The sequence below is a fragment of the Gopherus flavomarginatus genome, chromosome 2 (assembly GCF_025201925.1).
Source record: "Gopherus flavomarginatus isolate rGopFla2 chromosome 2, rGopFla2.mat.asm, whole genome shotgun sequence".
Taxonomy (NCBI): Eukaryota; Metazoa; Chordata; order Testudines; family Testudinidae; genus Gopherus; species Gopherus flavomarginatus.
In genome coordinates, this window is record NC_066618.1 from 208,599,941 (window position 1) to 208,616,314 (window position 16,374).

The 16,374-nt window shown below is 41.5% G+C and overlaps 1 long non-coding RNA gene across 1 annotated transcript in view; it reads right to left on the minus strand.

The window, feature by feature from the left end:
• Window positions 1-16,374, minus strand: part of LOC127045745 (uncharacterized) — a 68,822-nt gene that overhangs the window by 6,575 nt on the left and 45,873 nt on the right. Inside the window, exon 2 of the long non-coding RNA XR_007772811.1 lies at window positions 11,614-11,702. This is a non-coding gene — a long non-coding RNA (uncharacterized LOC127045745). The remainder of the gene's footprint in view (window positions 1-11,613; window positions 11,703-16,374) is intronic.

Genomic DNA, 16,374 nt, shown 5'->3' on the forward strand with positions numbered 1-16,374 from the left:
TGTGTGTATTGGTTTTCTGGAGCATGCAAAGTATGCCAGAATATGGCCCTATATGTTGTATATGATGGAGAAAGTTCTGTACTGGCTTCTGCTCTGTGCAAACCTATTGAAGTCAATATCGTTGTGTAAGGTATAAATGAATGTGGTATTTGGCCCTAGGTTTTTACCACATTTTTGTACAATACAATTTTTATTTTAAAACAAAGGATAATAAAATAAAAATTCTCTTGAATAGGGCTTAGCATTATTAAAAAAACTGCTCCAAAATACAAGGAAAACAAAATTGATCCTACATGCAGGAAAATCCCAGGGTAATCTTTAATCTCAGATGTTTAAAGTCACTGAATCAGTATTTGTAAAGCACCTAGGATTATTTGGTTGATATGTGCTATGTAAATATTAGTACAGTGGAATCCTGATTACCCAACTACTCATCTATCTCAGTCTCTTTTTCTTTGGAATGCTCCTTGTGTCTTCCCATTCTGCTGAATGTCTGTCTATTAATTCTTGGTTATCCAAACACAGTTGTCTTGGCCTAAGTGATTTAACTAATCAGGTTACTAATCTATTATTAATTGATATTTTGAATAACAAGGTTGCCATATTATCACATAACTGATCTCTATTATGCTCACTGGTCCTCTGCCAGGAATTCGCTTAGTAGCTGACATTTTACATAGCAACAGCAATACTTCTGGCACGCTGTGTTACGTGGGAAGTCTCCAAGCATTGGAAATTGTGTGCATATTTCCTAGCTGGGTAGCATACTGTTCCTGCTGAGGAACAATGTGAAGGCTACTTCACTCATCTTCTGCCTTGTGGGGTGTAGAGAGGAAAGTAGGTGGGTCTAAGGTGAAGGGGGCATGATAAACACTATAGTCTTCTGGAGAGGAGGATGCTATGTTGCTGCTGCAAATGTTGGCCTGAGTAACTGACTTTTGTTCCTCCTTGGAGTAAATAACTTGTCAGCTGACCAACCTTCTTTACTTTCAGGCACTTTCTACAGTCTCAGCTTCCCAGGTTTTGCACCTCCCATTACCTTTTCGATGCTACTCTTCATACATAACTCTTCCTGCTCAACCTCTCTTCTACCTCATCAGCTGCAAACCATCCACTCTGCTGCAAATTGACGCTCCTTTAGCAGCATCAGTAACAAAGCCTTCTCTCCCCAGCCAGCCTTACAATACCCCTATTTCTACTCAAATGTCCAATACCCTATCCCATCTTCAGTTCCCACACAACTACTTTTGCTTCCTTCATGTCAGCATTAGATTCCTAGGCCCAGATCCTCCAAGGTATTTCAGCACCTAACTCCAATTTCAATGGGCCCTTAACTCCCAGGCTGATTTGTCCCCACCTTTAGCATCTACCTCTGTCCTCCTCCTCAACCACAAGATATGGATGGACATAGGGCTCTCCTCCTGCTCTATTCACATATTCTGAGTAGGAAGGGGAGCACAAGAAGTTTCCACGTCTCCTGGGCCACACTCAGTTCTGTTCTTTTGGCGTTGACCAGTTCCAGTCTTTCAGCCAACAAAGGGTTTACCATTCTAAATTTGATAGACTAATGCAGAATAAAATGGAAAATGTAGAACATTTTTCACAGAATGACACTAGTAGAATCTTGAAGTCTGACAAAAAATGCCATGGAAAGCTTCAGGAAAAGAAAAATTGCCCTGTGGCCATTAAAAGTTTTATTGGCACAAAATGAAAAGTATGTCCACCTGGTAAGTGTAATGGAAAAAAGAGATAATATCAAAGCATGACAGTGTACTTTACATGTGCTTCTCTGACCAGAAACATGTGTCTGGAAGGACAAGGACAAAATTGATTGTTATAAATAATGACTTTGAGTTGAGTGCAAGGAAATGAATCCAGCCTTTATTTCATCTCTGACTCCTTAATAAAGTGTTAAGGAGAAGTCAATTAAATTGACCAGTGCAAAAAGGTAAATCTTGAAGGGTCATTAAGGTAATAAAAAACTCCATTAAGAACCAGATTATGCTATGCTTACTCATACTGAGTAGTGCCTCTGTGAACATTTTCTTTGATTTCCATTGAACTGTTTGTAGAGTAATCATTATGAAAAGACATGACAGAATTGGGCCCTAGTTGTTTGTCATAAATTCTGTCCCTCTTTTAAGATATGTCTGCAGTAAAGCTGGAATGTGTAAATTCTAGCTCAAAGAGACATATCAGTGCTAGCTCTGACTGAGCTAACATGCTAAAAATAGAGTGCAGCCATTGTGGCGCAAGCAGTGGGAGGGGCTAGCCACGCTGAGGACATACCCATCCAAGACACAACCCTGGTTGGACTATTTAGTTCTACGGTACTTTTATGCCTAGTCAAGTCCATCCACATTTAAGAGAATCCTTGTGTCCTTATACACATATATATTCACATACATAATGCAAGATTTGGTTGTTATGGGAAAGAGACTCTCTCTTTTATTCACCATAGAATTCACTCAGTATCTTATCTCAGATCAGCAAGACTGAGCAAAGGATTTAATCCCGTGCTGCTCTGTGACAAGAGTCTTTTAATCTCCCAGTGATTCCAGGTCAGACTGATAATGACCAAAAACCATCGCCACCTGATAGTTATTCAGTGGCCCATCCTGGTGGCTTCAGTACTGTTCACATTGCACAAGTTTTCCCATCACAAAAATGATCATGTCCAGAGCTGGCATCATTGCTGACAGTCACAGTACAGAGGCCAAGGAATGAATGGGCATGGAGAGGAGCTATTCTCTTGTCTCTGGCAATGATGTCTTCTGGTCTGTGTTAATGAGTGGGATGGGATGGAAGAAACATGCGTTGCTTGTCTTGTACCTTCCCTCTCCAGTATCTAGAGTCTTATCTGTTTATGAATTAACGTGACTTCATCACTGTGGTGTCTAAGACCCTCACAGTCATTAATTAATTTGTCCTCAAAATACTCCTGTTAGATAGGGAAGTGTTGTTATCCAAACTTTACTGATGGGAAACAGAGAGATTCCTGTGGCTTGCCCCAAATCAGACTGGAAGTCAGTGGCAAAGTTAGGGATTGAATCAAATTTCCCGAAACTCAGTCTAGTGTCTTAACGACCAACCATCATCCCTCAAATCTGCAACCTGTCACAAGCACTATATGCACAGGGAAAAGATCTGTAATGTGCTACCAAATTTAAACTTTAGTATTGTATTAGAAACTCAGGGCCAGATTCTTAGCTGTACCAAGTTTACACTTAGAACAACAAAGGAGAGCAGGAGCCTTTCTGCTCCTCTATCAGTGGGGAGGGGAGGGGGTGCAGAGCAGCCCTTAGGCTGGCTACAGGAGCCCCACAGGTACTGCTACACTGGTAAGGGATCACTTTCTGCCCCGACATACACCTTATATAAAGGTAGGGAATGTCACGGAGTCCCTGGGCATTGCTCTGGAACTGCTCCCCACAAAGCCAGTGAGGACTTTGGGGAGCCTCCTCTCCCTTGGAGCAGACTGTCTTCAGAGCAAGAAGCTCACACAGCTTCACCTTCCTGGGGCTGACCTTGGAGTACTCAGCATATACCCCTCCGCGCACTTCCCACAGCAAGTCCGCCCAGGCGGGGTCCTAGGGAAGTCACAGGGTCCTGCACCCCCACTTCGCAGTCAGACGTGACTCTTAGCCAGCCAGTTAAACAGAGGTTTATTAGATGACAGGAACATGGTCTAAAACAGAGCTTGTAGGTACAGAGAACAGGACCCCTCAGCCGGGTCCATTCTGGGGCCCAGCGAGCCAGACAACCCTGTCTGCCCTCACTTCCCATCCCCAGCCAGCTCCAAACTACAACCCCCTCCAGCCCCTCCTTTCTGGCCTTTGTCTCTTTCTCGGGCCAGGAGGTCACCTGATCTCTTTGTTCACCGTTAGCTATTCCCTTGCGGGGGGGAAGGCCCCAGCCATTTGTTGCCAGGATACAGAGGGTTGGCCATTTATGCACACTGGAGACTTAAAAAATGCATAGGGGAAACTGAGGCACCCACACAGTATTCAGAGGAAACATTAAGCACAGTCCCACTTCATCACAGGGAATGAGTGGCATAGAGGTGGCTGTCAAGGGAATCCTTTAAGGCAACTTTTTGCCTACTTCTTGTTATTAACACAGCACAAAGCAAACTGAGATAGGTCCAAGAATTTGGCCCCAAATAGTGGGGAGGGATAACTCAGTGGTTTGAGCATTGGCCTGCTAAACCCATGATTGTAAATTCAATCCTTGAGGGGGCAATTTAGGGATTTGGGGCAAAAATATGGCTGGGGATTAGGCCTGCTTTGAGCAGGGGGTTAAACTAGATGACCTCCTGAGGTTCCTTCCAACCCTGATATTCTATATAAAATATTATACAGCAGATTATAATTATTATCAGGTTCATTTGAGTTCTATCCTTTATGGTATGATAAGTGACAGAGCTATAAAAATGATGTCAGAATCTGTGAAATGACTGAGGAAATACATTCCTACAGGCTACAGTATTGACCTCTGTAAAGTGTGTATGATTCATCATGTTATCCGCTGGAGCCCGAGAAGCTTACAAAGGATGTAATCCCTAGTAATGTTACACAAGAACAAAGGCTGCATAGGGTAACACCAACATACAGTAATGGGAGTTTAGACTGAAGAGTCCAACAAGTATCTGTATTATAGTGAACCACACAAAATACTGCACTGGGAACATATCCTTTTTTTTTCATTAGTGCTACTTTATAGTATGTTTGTTCAGGAGTTATTTTATAACAGGGCTGATTAAATGTTCCTTATTGTATATAAGAAATATCATCACCGTTGACATATTTACCTTAAGAACGGAGGATAATCCGGGTTAATTTTGTTCCTATTGCTCTCAGAGCTAATATCCATTGAAGGGAGAGGAACTTGACAGTCTCAGGGTACGTCTACACTACGGGATAATTCCGATTTTACATAAACCGGTTTTATAAAACAGATTGTGTAAAGTCAAGTGCACGCGGCCACACTAAGCACATTAATTCGGCGGTGTGCGTCCATGGTCCGAGGCTAGCATCGATTTCTGGAGTGTTGCACTGTGGGTAGCTATTCTGTAGCTATCCCATAGTTCCCACAGTCTCCCCCGCCCTTAGAATTCTGAGTTGAGAGCCCAGTGGCTGATGGGGCAAAAATCATTGTCGCGGGTGGTTCTGGGTAAATGTCGTCAGTCATTCCTTCCTCCAGGAAAGCAACAGCAGACAATCATTTCGCACCCTTTTTCCCTGGATTGCCCTGGCAGACGTCATAGCACGGCAACAATGGAGCCCGTTCAGCTTTTTTTTTTACAGTCACCGTATGTGTACTGGATGCCACAGACAGAGGTGATACTCCAGCGCTACACAGCAGCATTCATTTGCTTTTGCATGATAGCAGAGATGGTTACCAGTCGTTCTGTACCATCTGCAGCCAGTGTAATTTGGTAATGAGATGACGGTTATCTGTCCTTCTGTACTGTCTGCTACTATCATGGGTGCCCTGTCTGAGGTCGGCTGGGGGCGCAAAAGCAAAACTGGGAATGACTCCCTGAATCAATCCCTCCTGTATGGTTTCTAAAAATAGAGTCAGTCCTGCCTAGAATATGGGGCAAGTGTACTGGAGAACCAGTGTATCAGAGAGCACAGCCGCTCCATGTCAGATCCCGCAGAAATGATGAGCTACATGCCATTCACGGGGGTGCCCCTGCAACAACCCCACCCATTGCTTCCCTCCTCCCCCAACCTTCCTGGGCTACCATGGCAGTGTCCCCCCCATTTGTGTCACAAAGTTATAAAGAATGCAGGAATAACAAACAGTGACTTGTTAGTGAGATAAAATGAGGAGGAGGCAGCCTCCCGGTGCTATGACAGTCCAGGCAGGACATTAAGCGGTATGGGGGAGAGGAGCCCAGCATGCCGCTGCTATGATAGTCCAGGCAGTACAGAATCTTTTCTTTACACAGGAAAGGGAGGGGGCTGATGGAGCTCAGCCCCCAGTTGCTATGATGAGGATGGTTACCAGCCGTTCTGTCCCATCTACTGGGAATGACCAGGAATCATTCCTATTTTTACCCAGGTGCCCCTGAGGCCAGCCAGGGGTATTCAGCAGTTATGAAGCACGGGCTGATGGTGACGACGGATAGCAGTCATATTGTACCATCTGCCACCAGGGAGGGGAGAAGAGCGGATACTGCTCTTCACTGCTGCAGCATCGCGTCTACCACCAGCATTCAGTAGACATAGGGTGACATATAAAAAAGTCAAGAAACGATTTCTTTCCCTTTTCTTTCACGTGGTGGGGGGAGGGAGTAAATTGATGAGCTATACCCTGAACCATGCTGTGTTTGAACCTACAGGCACTGGGAGCTCAGCCAAGAATGCAAATACTTTTCGGAGACTGCTGGGGACTGTGGGATAGCTGGAGTCCTCAGTACCCCCTCCCTCCCTCCATGAGCGTCCATCTGAGTCTCTGGCTTCCCATTATGCTTGTGACGCAGCACTGTGTAGCCTGTAGATTTTTTTTTCAAACGCTTTGGCATTTCGTCTTCTGTAATGGAGCTCTGATAGAACAGATTTGTTTCCCCATACAGCGATCAGATCCAGTATCTCCCGTACGGTCCATGCTGGAGCTCTTTTTGGATTTGGGACTGCATTGCCACCTGTACTGATCAGAGCTCCACGCTGGGCAAACAGGAAATAAAAATCAAAATTTCGCGGGGCTTTTCCTGTTTACCTGGCCAGTGCATCTGAGTTGAGATTGCTGTCCAGAGCGGTCACAGTGGTGCACTGTGGGATACCGCCCGGAGGCCAATACCGTCGATTTGCAGCCACACTAACCCTAATCCGATATGGTAATACCGATTTTAGTGCTACTTCTCTCGTCGGAAAGGAGTACAGAAATCGTTTTAAAGAGCCCCTTATATCAATATAAAGGGCCTTGTAGTGTGGACGGGTACAGCGTTAAATTGGTGTAACGCTGCTAAAATCGGTTTAAACGCGTAGTGTAGACCAGGCCTCCCACTGCCAACCCGCTTTCTCATTTCGCACCTCTTGCTCTCAAAGATCTGAGGGGAAATATCAATGGCTTCTATACCACAGTGACTGATCTCCTTTGATGTACATTGGTCATGTACAAAATAGTCCAAGAAAACAAAAAGACAATGAGTGTTCTCCCTTTCTCTCCACCTTCCCCCGCCCCAGGTGTCTAAACCTGTTAAAGGCAAAACAACATTGTATTAAACAAAAGCCTCCTTTGCAGAGCTAATCCTTAACAGGTAAGTTTTAACAGGCCTCCTGTATTTTATTAACACTGCAGATGCATTTTGATGAACATGATATGTATTTAATGAACCTGTCTGTCCTTTGAAAGAGTCATTGTTGGGTATATTTTCTTTGTTGGGTCACTAGAAATTTCTTTCCAGACATTCCTTCCCCAGATAGTCATTTTAAAAAGTGGCATTGTTTAATTTCAGAAAATCAGGACATTTTTCTAACACCACAGTTGTAGGATTGCCTTCAAATATCTCTTGTGTCAAGTGGCCAGATTGAAAGAATGAAGGGAAATGGAATGAATGGAATTACTGTCTGTATCAGATTAACAACTGACTGAGGAGAAATGGACTAAGTGGCATGAACTGATACAAAATAAATCATTGATGTAGCAGAGTTTTTTATAGGGGCCCATAGGAGATGATTCCCATTGACTTCTTCTTTGACACTTGTAGCCATAACATTTATAATAAGAATAGCATTTACTTCATCAACTGTGCTATATCCCCTTATCTTATATATTTATGTCATCCTGTCTTCTCATACTTAAAGTAAGAAAATCTCTTGCACTGTCAAAAGTTCTGTATTTCTTTAATAAAAAGTTAGTAACTGTAAAGTTTTATTGCATGGTTCAGTGTGTGATTCAAAGACATTTTTTAAGACCCTTGAGCCTTCACCAGTTATTTTATGTGCCTGTTAACAGCTTGCAGTCAGATTACCTTCGTCTGTGTTCTCATCTGATCTTTCCAGAAAGGTTAAGTTGGGCCAGGTCACTACTTGGATAGGGGACCGTACAAGGAAAAACAAGGAAGGTTTTAATGATTTAGTAGATGGCAATCTTCCCTGGGAATCATTGTTCTCTCAGTGTATGTCTACACAGGGATAAAAAACCCTCAGATGGCCAGGGTCAGCTGACTCAGGCTTGTTGGGCTTGGGCTCTCGGGCTGAAAAATTGTTGTGCAGACATTTGGGCTTGGGCTGGAGCCCGAATGCTGGAAACCTGCAAGGGTGGAGGGTCCCAGAGCTCAAGCTCCAGCCTCAGACCGAACAGCTACATAGCAAATTTTTAGCCCCACGAGCCCAAGTCAGCTGACCTGGGCCAGCCATGGCTGTGCTACAGATCTTTCATCCCTGTGTAGATGTACCCTCAAGGTAGTATTGGTGCAGCGTGCTGCAAGGAGGATATCAATTTTCAGATAAAACATAAATCCAAAGCCCTAACTAGAGCTGAAGAAACCTTTTGGTTAAGTATAACTCCCCCCCCCCATTTTACATATGGGGAAACTGAGGCACAGAGCAGTTGAATAATTTAAACTTTCTGGGGCAGAAACTTTCTTTTGGTTATCTGTACAGTGCTTAACACAATGAGGCTATGGCCTTTTGGTGCTACTTCTACACAAATTGGGATAATTTACCCCAAGATAATGGTAGAACTAGGAATAGAACTCAGATTACTTGAATTCCAGTCCCATGAAGACTCCAGTGGATTATGCAGCATCTCTTTTGCCCAGCTGAAACTAGTTTGTATTTTCCCTGGGGAAGGGAGAGGTTAGCAAAGCCTGGCTGAAGAGGCTGACCAGCAGCAGTAAGATGCTGATATCTTGCTCATTGGCCAGGCTGACTGCAGATCGAGTCACTTTAATAATGTTTTTTTTCTTCACATTATTGTCTTTTTCAATACAGCATCATAAACCTTGACTGTTCTCCTTTGGACTGGTTCCTAATGCATGTTCCTTGTTTAGGAAAATCAAGTGCATTTGGAGGTAAAGTTAGCATTTTCCTAATATTTCCCTAGCTTTGTTGTTGTTAGAGCTCTGATGTGGGAAGACCTATTGGCCACAGGCATAAGCCCCCTCTTTACACACAGCTGGCAAATGAAAACAATATCAGAACATCTCCATGACACATAAGGCTTTTATATAGTGATGTTTTATATTTTACTGCAGTTTCCTTTGGAAATGCTTAAAACAACTCCATCTGTTTCCTTTTAGTGGGATTTTGTGTTCTTCAAGTCAAAAGGAGAGGACAAAACTCATTAATTTTGCATAATAATTACACTGTCCTACATAAATATCTGTTGGAGTGATTTTTTTTTCCATGGGAGATGGTGATACATAGTCTGTGCAACATAAGAAGCGTTACTGTGACAGGGAGCATAGCTGTGACCCAACAAAATAGTCTCAGGATTGGCTGGTGGTTAATCCTGTGCATCGCTGTTGTGCACGACAGAGGCTAATGTTCTAAGTCAATAAGATTCTCCAGGAGCTACCTACATTTTGTTGACCTCTGTGAATTCCAATCTTGATTTACCTTGGCCAAAAAATTGTATTTCATCTGCAAAGTCTTTTTAACAAAAAATTAAGTAGCATACGTGGAGCCTCATCCAACAGTCCCTCCCACCCCTTCCGAAGATTGGATCTTTAACTTGATATGACTCCTTGTTGGGGCCAGACAGGTGTCGTGTCTGCAAGGTATGCATTTTCAACAAATACACTGATTAACACATCATAGTCTAGATGGGGTTTGCCTCTGGATGCATACAAGATACACAATATGCAAGCCCTGGGGTAAAGCAAACACCATGTTTTCCTTCATCTATACCAGAAGACAGTATAACCTCATTACCCTTCTGGGAAGGCCTGGAGGCTTTGTGCCTGATTCTCATTTATACCAAATCCCCTTTTATACTACTTTGCCAGTGTAAAGAGGCCTAAAAGAAGTTATACATTGTATTTATTTGCACTGTCAGGTCCCTTTATACCAAGAATCAGACCCTTGTTTTGTTGCTGTTTGGGTAGGAGGGGGTTTGCTGTTTTTATTTGCTCCCTCTTGGAATTTTTTGAATGTTTGTTATAATTTGTTTTTGGCCAGGGTGCCTATACATTAAAATGTATTATTATTAACAACAATATAAGGGGAAGCTCTCATATTTAAAGGACACTGTGTTCTGTATTTTCCAACCTGTAAATAGCTTCCATCCATTTGCGTTAGCTAAATAGAGTTTGGCTAGTGTGTTATGCAAGAGGACTGCTTCAAAACAGTTGTGCCTGCTCTTTGTGTTGCTAATTACCTACTCAGGGTAAAGCTACTCTGCTGCCCTCTGCTGCTGAAGTCACTGCACTTACATATGGGGAATGGGTCCTTGGTCCCACTCTCCAGAAGCCAGATTATTGCTCTCAATTACACAGATATGAACACTGAACAGAATGTGACCCCCCCCCCACAAATCCTCACATGGAAAGAAGATGAAACTCAGCTTTATTCCACAGAAGGAATTACGTAACAACATAAGACTTGCCATACTGGGTCAGACCAAAGGTCCATCTAGCACAGTATCCTGTCTTCTGGCAGTGACCAATGCCAGGTGGTCCACAGGGAATAAAAAGAACAGTTAATCACCAAGCAATTCATCCTTTGTCACCTATTTCCAGCTTCCGGCAAGCAGAGGCTTGGGACACCATCCCTGCCCATCCTGGCTAATAGTCACTGATGGACCTGTGTTCCATGAACTTATCTAGTTCTTTTTTAAACCCTGTTATAGTCTTGGCCTTCACAAAATACTCTGGCAAGGAGTTCCACAGGTTGACTGTGTGTTGTGTGAAGAAATACTTCATTTTGTTTGCTTTAAACCTGCTACCTATTAATTTCATTTGATGAGCCCTAGGTCTTGTGTTATAAGAGAGAGTAAATAACGCTTCCTTATTTATTTTCTCCATACCAGTCATGATTTTATAGACCTCTAGCATTTCCCCCCTTAGTCAGCTCTTTTCCAAGCTGCTGATTAAAAGATTAAATACACACCACCCATTGTTCTTTAGTCTAGAGTCTTGATTGTGCAGTTCTTTACATGAATGTGGAATCAGTAGGTAGGATGGCTCAAACACAATTGTACAGTGGGACTGTGTGTACAGAGTGCCATGTATGTCTTCCTTCTGTAATTGGGACTAACACAGCACCATCACTCGTGAAAAGAAAGCACATTTGTGCTTGAAACATTGCAGCAAGGATGTAAAAAAGACATTGGGTGTGTGAAAGGATTTCCCAGGTAACAATGCCAAGGTGATTTGCCAGGGAAATGTCATCTTTGTCTGAGCAAATTGTCACTGACCTTTTGTGACAAGATCACATGGTTTTGTTTGTTTGTGAACAAGTGTTTGTTTAATAGTTGTCTTATTGTCACCTTATCAGATTCTCCCTTTTTTTGGGCTGTACTACTCCCCAGTATCTCTACCATCCTGACATAATAATGGACAAGCATCCCCTATTTCTCTCCAAACAGTTTGTGTTGATAAATTCCAGTTCAATGTAAAATTACCAAAAGAAGTGAGAGCTGCAATCTTTTTTGTGTAACTTACGTGAAAACTGAACATAAAAGGGTTGTATGTCATCAATTAAAATAGGCCTCTTGGCATTTGATTTCCTTCTGGCACTAATACAAGTCTGTAAAAGTAAAAAGCTAGATTCAGTTCATTATATGGGGTGGGGAGAAAGACTGGTACATTATATCTGATAACAGAGGGCACCCCCCCCAAAAAAAAACTTAAAATGGCACATTTGTTTCTTATTTAGCAGTTAACAAAAATCTTTCATTTTATGTCTTCCATTAATGGATGTATTTGTTCAGATCTGCACATATGAGGACACTTCCTTTGTATTTCCTTTTTAGGAGTATCAAACCCTTAAATATTTCTCCTCTCTTTCCTGGCCTTTCTTCTGCTAAACACTAGGTAGGCTGTAATGTTGCAATAGGCAAATCAGTCAGTGTTGTCCATTTGTTTCTACAAACTGTAAAACAACCTGGAAGATTTTACCTCTGAATAACAGCTTCAAAGGGTGATCCTTTTGTTTATAAACCCAAACAAGAACTCTTTACACAGTTTCAGGGTTCAAGTGCAATGGTGAAAATACCGTTTAAGCCCTGTGGTTTGTTTGTTTAGTTTAAAGGCACATTGTCAAGCAGTTTATGCTCCAAAACTGACTTTAGGACTGCTATAATCTGTTTCCTGATTATATCCAAATCTCCCACTGTGGCACAAAGACATTTTTTTAAAATTTCACACAATACTGCAGAGCAATACTTTTGCTCGGATCATGCTGCAGTATATAAACTTATAATCCCTGGAGATTAGGAAGACTTCCCCTCCCCCACCATAGTATTGCATAAATTGGGACGATGCTTTGTGGTGAGTTTCCCATTTTTCTGGAGCACCTGTTATAGGCCATTGCTAGAGGCAAGACATGAGACTAGGTGGACTGATCCTGGTAGTTGCTATATTCTAAAGAGAAGAGAGATCATTTTCTTCCCAGAGCTGTGCTGTCATCATTAACACTAATGATATGTAAATAAGGAATATATGAAACAAAGCTAGGTTGGCTCATGTTCCACTATTCCACAGTGGCTATAAGGGAGAAAAGTTATAGGCAATGGCATGTTCAAGAATTACAAACAATTAAGGGTAAATCTGATCCCTACATGTCCATAGTTTGTTACTCTGTACAGCACTTTGTTACTTGTAAAAGGTATTATATAAATCAACAAATCCCTCTAATAGGCTTATCCAGCTATTTGGTACTATGTTAATATTCCCACACGCACAGTTAAAGTTTCATCTTTGTTTACGTTGCACCGGATTTAGCTATGCTTGCTCAGCATAGACCCAATCCTTGCCTGTATCCAGCGCAGCTTAGAAGTGGAAATGGCAGCAGCAAAGATTGCTTTAAGCCTCCTTTGTATCTTCCTGCCTTAGAGGTGACCCAATGTTGGTCCAGTACCCAGCATAAATTACAGCAGACAGCTGCCAAAAGTCCTGATCCCAAGGGCAGATGGGATCAGGGATACTTTGGCCATGGACCCGACTTCAGGGATCTATGATGGTGCGTGGTTTAGAGCCAATACAGTGTGTCTAGGAAAATCTAGCTTACAGGAGGAATACTTCATGGTATGGGGCTGCTTTGTGCTGTTGGTGTGGCACAAGCAACTGTAGCAGGGCTAACAATCTGACCGGGGAGTGGAGCCATGCTCCATGAGTAGCCCCATTAGAAAGTAACACTCAACATCAATGGGTATGGACGAAGCTGTTCGGAAGCAAGCAAGCCAGGGAAAAAAAATCATCCCTCAAGCATTCCCCTCAAAAACAAAACAGAATCAAAATTCTCTTTTTTTAGAATATGATCCCAAAAGTACATTTCCTCAGGCAGGTGTTTGGAAGTTTGTAATTCTAAATGTTGCCTTTCCAAATCATGTAACAACTTTTATAATATGAAATAGGTCCAGATTCTGATCTCAGTTAGGGCTTGATCTTGCTCCCATTCAAGTCAATGGAAAAACTCATTAACTGTAATGGCACAGGGTCAAGCTCCTAAATCGGCATCAATCCATTGAAAATTATGGCGTTACTCTTTATTTACAATGGTGCAACTGAAATAGAAATGTGGACCATAAATACCAGCATATGTCATTAACTAGCCTGCTAGTTTCATGCTGGCCTCAATTGTATTCCTTGTATCATAACCTAGGGCTAGTTGTGTACTGACTCTGGATAGTCTGGGGGACTGGGAATGGACTACTGAGCCTTTCACCTCTAGATTATCCCTCATTGGTTCCCCTTCTTCCCATTGCATCAAACATAGATTTCTTATCCTGACTTTGAAAGGAAGACCTCTGCTGAATAGCCCCACCCTGCCGTACCTGCCTAATATCTTATTATAAAGACAATTCCTGCCTTTACTCCATCAATTATGCCAACCTCCGTTGCCTGCAATGATTTTCAGGCCTTTTCCCATGCTGTCCCTTATGACTGGGAAGAGCTGGCACACAAAATCCATAAAGCTGTCACCTCATCCTCCTTCAAGACCTTGCTCAAAACTCATTTCTTCCCTAATGTACCCATAAGTTTAAACTGTTTTCAATTTAAACTGATTTTTACCAAAAACGTCCTGGGTTTTACAAAAAGCATTATCCATTTTTTACTCTACTTTTGTATCATTCAAATATATAAAAATAACTTGTTTTATTAGGAAAATACAATACATTGCATGAGATATATGTATTACAATTATATATTAATCTGTGTGCATCTGAAAAGCTGCCTGTTGAAGTAAGGCTATATATTGGTCTAGAAGATACACCAATAGACCAACAGGCACTCATACAAGCTCTGAAGTTTGTATGCATCTGAATGTACCGATGAATCTCATGCCCACCATGTACACATTTCAAACTGTGAGCAGATAATGGTTTAAAGATCTGACACACTAAAATGGGAAGAAAATGAAAACCCATATCAGAATACATTTCAGAACACAAAGAAGTACAGTATTTGAAAGTTTTAAAAAACAAAAACAAGAGAAAAGGATGAAGTTGAGTGTATGCGCTGCAAATGGTGTGTCCCAGTTATTGAATGTAAATAGTTACAGACTAATAGTTCTAAGTCTAAAACAACAAACTGTTTATTCAGATGAAAAGTTTTATTTGGGGATTAGAGAGATATTGTTTTCTTAAACTCAGAGGTGGCATTGCATTTTGAGTTGTGTTTTAGTTCTGCTGTGAACTACATTGAGGAACAGAATTCAAAGCATTAATCTATTCAGTACTTTTTCCCTCTGTCTTTCCATCCACCAAAATAAACCCCAGTATTTACCCAGAAAAATTTTTAATAGTTTTTTGCACTGATTATCACCTGTTTTTCTTGTTGTGGTCATAAACGCTGATAAATTCCCTGGAAAAATTACATAAAATACAACTGAAAACCACTGCAACCTGATTATGGCTAAGCATGTGGAGGGCTGTGATTACTATTAGTGGCCAGTGAAGAATTGTGCGCATCCTCTTAAGTGTAATTATTGCCCTCTTTTGCCCATCTCATCCTGCTTGTTTGATTCTATCACCTCTCAGATCTTCTCTCTTAGATTGTGAGCTCTTTATGAGAGGCACTGTTATTTGTTATATGTTTGTGTAGCACTTATTACAATAAGGCCTAAGTTAGCGGAAGTGTTTAGGTACTACTGCAATGTAAGTGTTACATTACATCCAAAACGGTATATGAAAAAAGTTAAGGTTGCGAAGTCAAGCAGTCAAAAGGAAGAAATGCCAGAATGAAAGTTGCTCATGAAACCTTAAACCTGAATGATTAATGTTTGGCAAAGGTATAAGCAACTGAAAACAGGGCTTACAATGGGAAGGCAACCTTAAGAATGAGCTATGCTGTCAGATCCAGCTACAATAATAATATTCAATTATTAATGTTATAATCTAATGGCTATTTGGTGCCCTTCTTAAAAGTAGATGATGCTCTCAGTTCATTTCCCAAGTGTCTGTGCCACAAGTGGCACACTTACTTGTGAGTTCAGCAAAAGTCAAAATCTGAATGAGAAAGGGGAATGAATTACATTCGCACCTCATAGCGGTGTCCTGTCTAGGTCCAGTTGAGCCACAGTGGTTTAGTAGTTTGGAGAAATTGCTCCTTACACTGCATGTCTGTGGGCGACGACAATTTTAGTCTCTTGGTGTGTGTCAATCCACCACATTGCATGAGTATTAAAATCACAAAACAAGTCAACTACAGTTATTAGCTCTATTATTTTACAGTGTCAGCAGAGAAGTGAAGGATTGGAAAAGTGGAAACCATCGGTAGGAGGAAACGTAAAAAATTAGATCATCGATAAAGGAAAGAAGAGATGGAATTACTGTAGTGTGGAAAGAATTGAAAAAATAGGGACCAACAATAGCAGTATGCTTAAGAGATTAGCTTTCTGGAAGAGAATTTATTATCGTGATTTGATTTGAAAAGAAAGTGCTGTTGGCTCTATCTCTTAAGTAATGCAGAATTAGGAACAGAAAAATAATTTTCTTAAAATTGCACATTTGGTTATATTTAACACAGATAATTTAAACTATGAATTCTGAAAGGTTCATTCAAGTCAAGGGACCTCTTACTACAATGAAGGCAGCAGGTTCAGGTCTCTATTTTGTAAGAGTTTATTGACTTCCAGTAAAACCTGCAGATAAGTTTTTACATTATTTGTATTTTTATGACAGCTAGATATGAAGAAAGAAGGGTGGGAACTCCAGATTATGAAGAAATGAAGAGGAGTCTCCTTGCTGGGGATGTGC